Raw genomic sequence first — 6596 nt, 5'->3', positions numbered from 1 at the left:
GTGTAACTCACCAAGTAGGTTAAGTAGCTGGCAGAAGCCATAGTCATCCGACAGTCTCTGCCTTCCCAGCTCTACAACTGCAAGCATGTGCCAACACTGAACTTTTTCATGTGGATTCCTGGATCCAACTCAGATCATCATGCTTCAAAGGCAAGCACTCCACTGACTAATCCATCATGCTAGCCCAGATCCCTGCCTTTTATAAATGAGAACTATATTTCAAGGAGGACCAGGAGTGAACTCACTGTCTGTGACATGAGTCAGAACTGCAAGTTGGGATACCAGAGTCAGAGCCTGGCTGTTTCCTTGATATCAGCTCTGAGCACAGATCTACTCTGTATTCTATGGCTCTTGGCTAATCTAGAATTGCTTTTGTGAGGTTTTTCCCATTTGTTTGTCTGTCTGTTTGTTTGTTTGTTTGTTTTACATCCTGATTGCAGCCCCCATTCTCCTCCCAGTCCCCACTTCACAGGGCCCCTCCCCCAACCCCCTTCCCTTTCACCTCTGAGAAAGGGGAGATCTCTCCCTGGTTATCAACCTACTATGGTGCCTCAAGTCATTGCAGGACTAGGCATATCCTCTCCCAGTGAGACCAGACAAAGCAGACAAGTTAGGGGAACAGGATCCAGAGGCAGGCTAAGCCCCCACTCCAGTTGTCAGGGGACCCAACATCTGGATGATGAAGCATACAATGGATATGTAGCAGATGAAGACTGAGCAGCACAGTTGCTACACATGTGTGGGGTGGCTAAATCCAGCCCTTGCATATTGTTTGGTTGGTGGTTCAGTCTCTGGGAGCCCCCAAAGGGTTAATTAGGTTAATTAGGTGGCAGTTATATTTTCTTTTGTAGTCACATGAAACTAACATGTAAAGCTGAGAGTGGGGGTAAAGATGGCCAACCCTCTTAGTGCATGGCTTTTTGACATGGTCAGTCAACATGCAGGCTCACAAGTGGCAAGGTTGCTCTGACATGGTGGTTTTAATGCCCAGTATCAGCTTCCTGGAAGCCAAGATTATGGTTGCTGGTCTATAGCTACTCCTTCCTTCTCCTGCTCACCCAACCCTCCCCCACCACTGGGGGAAGTGCCTCCCCAATCCATTGCAATACATCCCAGAACATTCTCCCACCCCCACCCCGTCTTGTTATCTCCATCTAATCTATCCTTAACTTGGAGAATGGCACATTATCTGTGAAGAGAGAGAGGCAGCAATGGCCATATCATATTGGTCATGTTTTCCTTTCCAGTGGACAGGATGGAGTGAGATGAAAGGGGATCTAGTTAGGGCAGACAAGGGAAGGGCAGACAGGAGACAGAAGTCCTAACTGGCAGTCTTTGGATGTTACTCTATGTGAAAAAAAAAATCAGAAACTTCAAGATGCTAATCATGGTACTATATTTGGGAGGACCTTAAGGTGCCAAAATGTGCAACCTGGATTCATTCCAAAGGTCAAAAAGAATCTATCACTAAGGGTATTTGAGGTAGCCAGGAAGAGAGGAGGTATAATTAGTAGTGTGCTTCTGGTCTCTATAGTAACCTAGGAAGGAAAAGTAGAGAACCAGCAACTCATAGTAATAACAAGCTATGCTGTGACTTGTGCAAGATATATAGTCCTAAGGACAGACCTGAGGAACTAGAATCAACTCCCTAAGTATAACACAGTGCTAATTACTCTCTTACTACCTTACTAAACCCCAGTGCAGAGGTACATAGTATAAGACCCCCGAAGCTGGGCCTCCGCTCAAGTCCTGGGATGAGCTGGCCAGCACCCTAATGACCCGAGAGAAAACCACACCTGATGCAAACGGCAAGAGGTTTTATTATCAGATAACTGAGGATGAACTCCTCATGCCTAGCAGGGCAGGGGAGTTCGACCCTGAGTGGTAACAGTAGGGGGCTTTTAACAGCTAGTTGAGGAATTGGGAGGAGTTGGGAGGAGAGTTGGGAGGAGTTGAGAGGAGTTGGAAGAGGTTGGGAGGAGTTGGGAGGAGAGTTGGGAGGAGTTGGAAGAGGTTGGGAGGAGTTGGGAGGAGAGTTGGGAGGAGTTGGGAGGAGTTGGAAGAGGTTGGGAGGAGTTGGGAGGAGAGTTGGCCACAGCTCCTTTCTGGCGAGGGGGGGGGGGGGTGAGCTGTAACCTCCTCTCCAGTGTCTATCTCTATGTCCTTGTAGGTCTTCCTAAAATTATCGCATCTCTGGCTGTAAGGCACAGAAACAAAAAGACTTTTTGCTGGCTATAGAGAACAAAGAGCTTCTTTCTGGCTGTATTTTTCGAGATCAGGGAAAACAAGCTTGGGGAACATCCAGGGGCTTTACCTTCTTGGGAGAAACACTCTAAGTTGGGGTCTCACAATAGCATGTACTCAGAGATAGGGATGCTCCTTCCTAGAAGTCTCCCCAGATGTCCTGTGCAGTATACAAACTTGGCCAACTTTCCTTTTCCAAATTGGGACTCACTGAGGAAACCAGCCTTCTCCCTTCAGTGGAGCCCAACTGAGCCTGCAAGTCTGAGTAAGAGGGGGTGCCTTCTGCAGAAAGTAGTGTCTGGAGCATGAAGCAGCAGCAGCATGCTGACCAGGGAGCTGGGATGAACTGATGCTGGTGCCACAAGAGGCACGGAACCCCTGTAGAAAAAGATACATCAAGTTTGCCCTCTTGGCCTCATTTTTCCACTCTATCCAGTGGGGATGGGCCTGCAACCCAGGCAAGAGATGGAGGAATGTGGTGCACAAGTTCACAGATTCCTACTGCTCTAGGAGTCATGTTTCTCAGCAGCATGATTCCATGTACACAGTGTCATGTGTACACAGAGTAGGGAAGAGTTAGTAGAAAAACTAGTTCAAATGTATACTCAAGTGTCCTCATTGCAGGACTAATAGTCTTCCCATAGCATAGGAACTGCCTAAGATAGCTACTCAAAGTCCTAGGGACAGTATCAACTAAGCAGGCTCATTCATCTTCCCACCAGATCCTGTAGCTCTGGGTGTCTCTTTTGCCACCAAGATTTCACCGTCAAGCATCAATCAGGACTAATGGCCCAGCCCAATCTCACATCACACAAGACTATGGCAAAAGGATGGCAGAGATGTCTCCACATAGTCTGTCAGTAGGCAAAGCCTGTGATAGTGAGCAAGCCTTAAAAGATGGCGGGGAATAATGACAGGCAGAATGGTGACATGGCCACCATGCACCCAGCTTCAGACAGATGTTCCTTACACATCTTCTGTGATGCTCTGCTTCTTAAGACACTATAGAGGTGTTTACCCATCAGTCCTCATGGAAGCATTACACACCACCGACCGTTGCAACCTTGATGTCTCTTCAGTCTGTGACTCTACACTGAACTGCCAGGGAAATCTGTGCCCATCTTGCTCATATTTGTTCTAGATTGCTGATTTCTAGTTGAGATACTGACCAAAATCACCCAGACTACTCTTGAAAACAGGTATCTGGGTGCTGTCAAGCTGTTTTCTTCCAATTAAAAACATTACCTCCAAGAAGGAGCCAGGAAGATCTTGAGACTTGGGAGGTAAATAAACATGCCTGGGAGAGTGAAAACTTGCAAGACTCTAAAGGGCCCCTCAACTGTGTTGAGCAAGAATTAACAACAGCTGGGGAAGGGACTCTGCCCAGCCCAGCTCTGAAGAGATGTCTCACGTGTCAATCTCCTGAAAGTTGGGCAGAGAGCTTTTCTGAGTCTATGAGGAAGGTTTTTTGGTGGCATGGCTGCTTTTGAGGGGTGCTTGCTCATGTAAATAACCCATCACCCAGACTTCTGTTATTAGCTCTAGTAAAACTCATTGGTTTTATAAGTTGGATTTAAGAGCAGTTGACACACTAGTCTGTTTTGTGTTCCCTTTCTGGGGTTGAGTAGACATGTATGTTGTGTTTCCACAGGACAGTCTCTCAGACAACACCAGATCATGTGTCAGGGTTCCAGGTCAGAGTGCTGGATTGTAGGAAAGTGCACATCAGGTTTTCAAGTGGTTTCCTCAGAAATGTTAAAGGTTCTGGTACCCTGATACTCTCTAAGCTTCCTCTGTGTTCACATCATTGACTCCTATCCCACTGTCCTGAACTTGCATGTAGTATTTACAATTAATTACCTGCCCAAATCCTACTCTGGCCACTGACTACCATCCAGTCCTGACTCACCACTGGTCAGCTGTGTGTCTGTATTGGTCCTGTGATTTTATAAACCTTGAATACATCTATGACAAAGCTAAGGGTGTTCCAAGAACATGTGACCTTAGGTGCATCTACCCCCTGCCCCTGCCCCATTGCCTCAGACTCAACTACAACAGAAGACAGACTTCATTTCAAGAAACTTGGCTCTCTTCCAATGCATAATCATCTCCATCCATTACTAACTTGCTCATACCATGGCCAGCATTCTGTCCATCAGCTTCTAAATTATCAACAAGTTGTCTGATCCATTTTAGATAACTATGAAGTAAGAAACCACCAAGAGAGCAAGAAACAGAAAATCCCCACTCTGGAGAACATGACCAGCGCAGATGGCCAGAACAGTTTCAGAACTTGGGAAGTCTAAAGTCTCATTCTTCTTTTGTTCATTAAGGTTCCTCAAATCCTGATTGAAACCAGAGGCAAAGGAAGGGAAACTACACAGTCAGAGAGACTTGCTGACTGTGGTCCCTGAACTCCTCACAGAAATTAGTCTTTTGGCATCTTTCCCCCACAATCTTCTAGAGCCTAGAGCACCTCTGCTTCATGCGAGTGTGTTGACATTTTACTACCCTATGTTTCCAGGAGACTTTTTCTTATTTATTTGTAAAGACTTTAGAACTTTATCCCCTTGTCTACAGCACAAAATTTCTTGAAACTCCATCTATCTGATGGTCCACAGGCTAAGCCTTCTCCTGGCATCCTCTCAATAGCACATTCCTCTCAGTTTCCATATCCAGAAGAGCTAACTGGTTAAATATTCAACTAAGTGATAGCATCTGCCTGTTGCTTCTTGTTGTCAACTCATGCAATTCACATACATTTAGGGAAACTGAGGCCCCGAGAACTAAGATAATCATCTGAATTTGGGCATCTAATTTCTGGTGGTCTGACTTCATCATCTTAACTCTGTCCTGTCTATCCCAATGCTAAGCTTTCAAAAGCTCTTCCCTGCTTTTCTCTCTTTCCCTCTTCTTGGACTCAAATTTCCCAGTCTCAGAGTCAATCCATTGCAAAAATGATCATCAATAATAAAATAACAGAAGAAAGGAGGAAAAGTTATGGTCAACATAACTTTACTAGATAAAGTTATGGTCTGGTGAGGTATCAATAAAGAAATGCATGCCTATTTCTGATGTCCTGTGTGTTGTGTAGCACTTTCCTCTGATATTAAAACTTCCCATCTTGAAGGGACGCTTATAAGACATAAATATTAAAAGGGAGGTAAAACAAAAGGATATTCTAAAAGGAGATGAAATATTTCATTCTGTAGCTCTTAAGCTCAAGCAATAAACAACTCAAAGGCTCAGGAAGTTCTTGAAACAGACCAGATTCACTAAGTCTCTCTCATTCCTAGCATATGTAAGCTGTAAGAGCAGATGAGAGATGCCCTCATCTTAGTTGCTTGAAGAGGCCCAGACAAGCCAAGTGACCTCAAAGCAGCAGAGATCAACCAAGCTGCCAAGAACCCTGAAGCAAAGTGAACTACCTTGAGTGCATTGCTCTCAAGGTTTCTTGGTTTCATGAGCTGTCACCCATGCTGTGGTAGGCTTTGGTGATGAAGCTGCCTTTAAGTCATATTTGTTCCTGTAAGTAAACCCTCATCCTTTGTTCTTATAAACAACCCTAATAAAACTCACTGGTTTACCAAGTCGAACTCTGATGAGATCCTTATGTTGTTTGTCATTGGTTGCCTATCTGTGATGAGTAGATATTTGTTCACATTTTCCTAAGAATAGTGTCTGTCATACCCCACATCCAAACAGTGAATGGAGTTTGGGGACCATTATGGAAGACTAGGATGAAGGATTGTAGCCTCTAAGGGGATAGGAACCCACAGGAAGACCAACAGAATCAACTAACCCGAACCCTTGCGGCTCTCAGAATCTGAACCACCAACCAAAGAACATACACAGGCTGGAACTAGGTGTCCCCAAACATATGTGCCACTTCTTCATGTGAATCCTGAACAATTAAAATGGGGTCTATCCCAAGAACTGTTGTCTGCATGTCAAATATGTTCTTCTAGTTGGGCTGCCTTGTCTGGCATCAGTGGGAGAGGAGGCTCCTACTCTCTCAGAGACTTGAAGTGCCAGGATTAGGGGATATCCAGGGGTCCCCCATCCACTCAGAGGAGAAGGGGAGGGGAAGGAGAAAAGAATGTGGGAGATGGTGACAGGGACGAGGACAGTAAGTTGGATGTAAAGTGAATAAGTAAAAAAAAAAATTAATTGATTTAAAAAATAACAGAGTCACACAACACCACATATAGAATGTAGTGGCTAATTGTGGTGGATACAATTGCCATGACACAGCTGGAAAGAGGAAACATCAACTGAGGAATTGCCTTCATTTGACTGGCCTGTTAGCATGCCTGTAAATCATTTGTTTGATTGATCTAGGAGGACCCAGC

The sequence above is a fragment of the Mus caroli genome, unplaced genomic scaffold (genome assembly GCF_978045245.1).
Source record: "Mus caroli unplaced genomic scaffold, Mus_caroli_1 scaffold_13, whole genome shotgun sequence".
NCBI classification, from domain to species: Eukaryota; Metazoa; Chordata; class Mammalia; order Rodentia; family Muridae; genus Mus; species Mus caroli.
Note: the sequence above shows the minus strand (reverse complement) of the source record.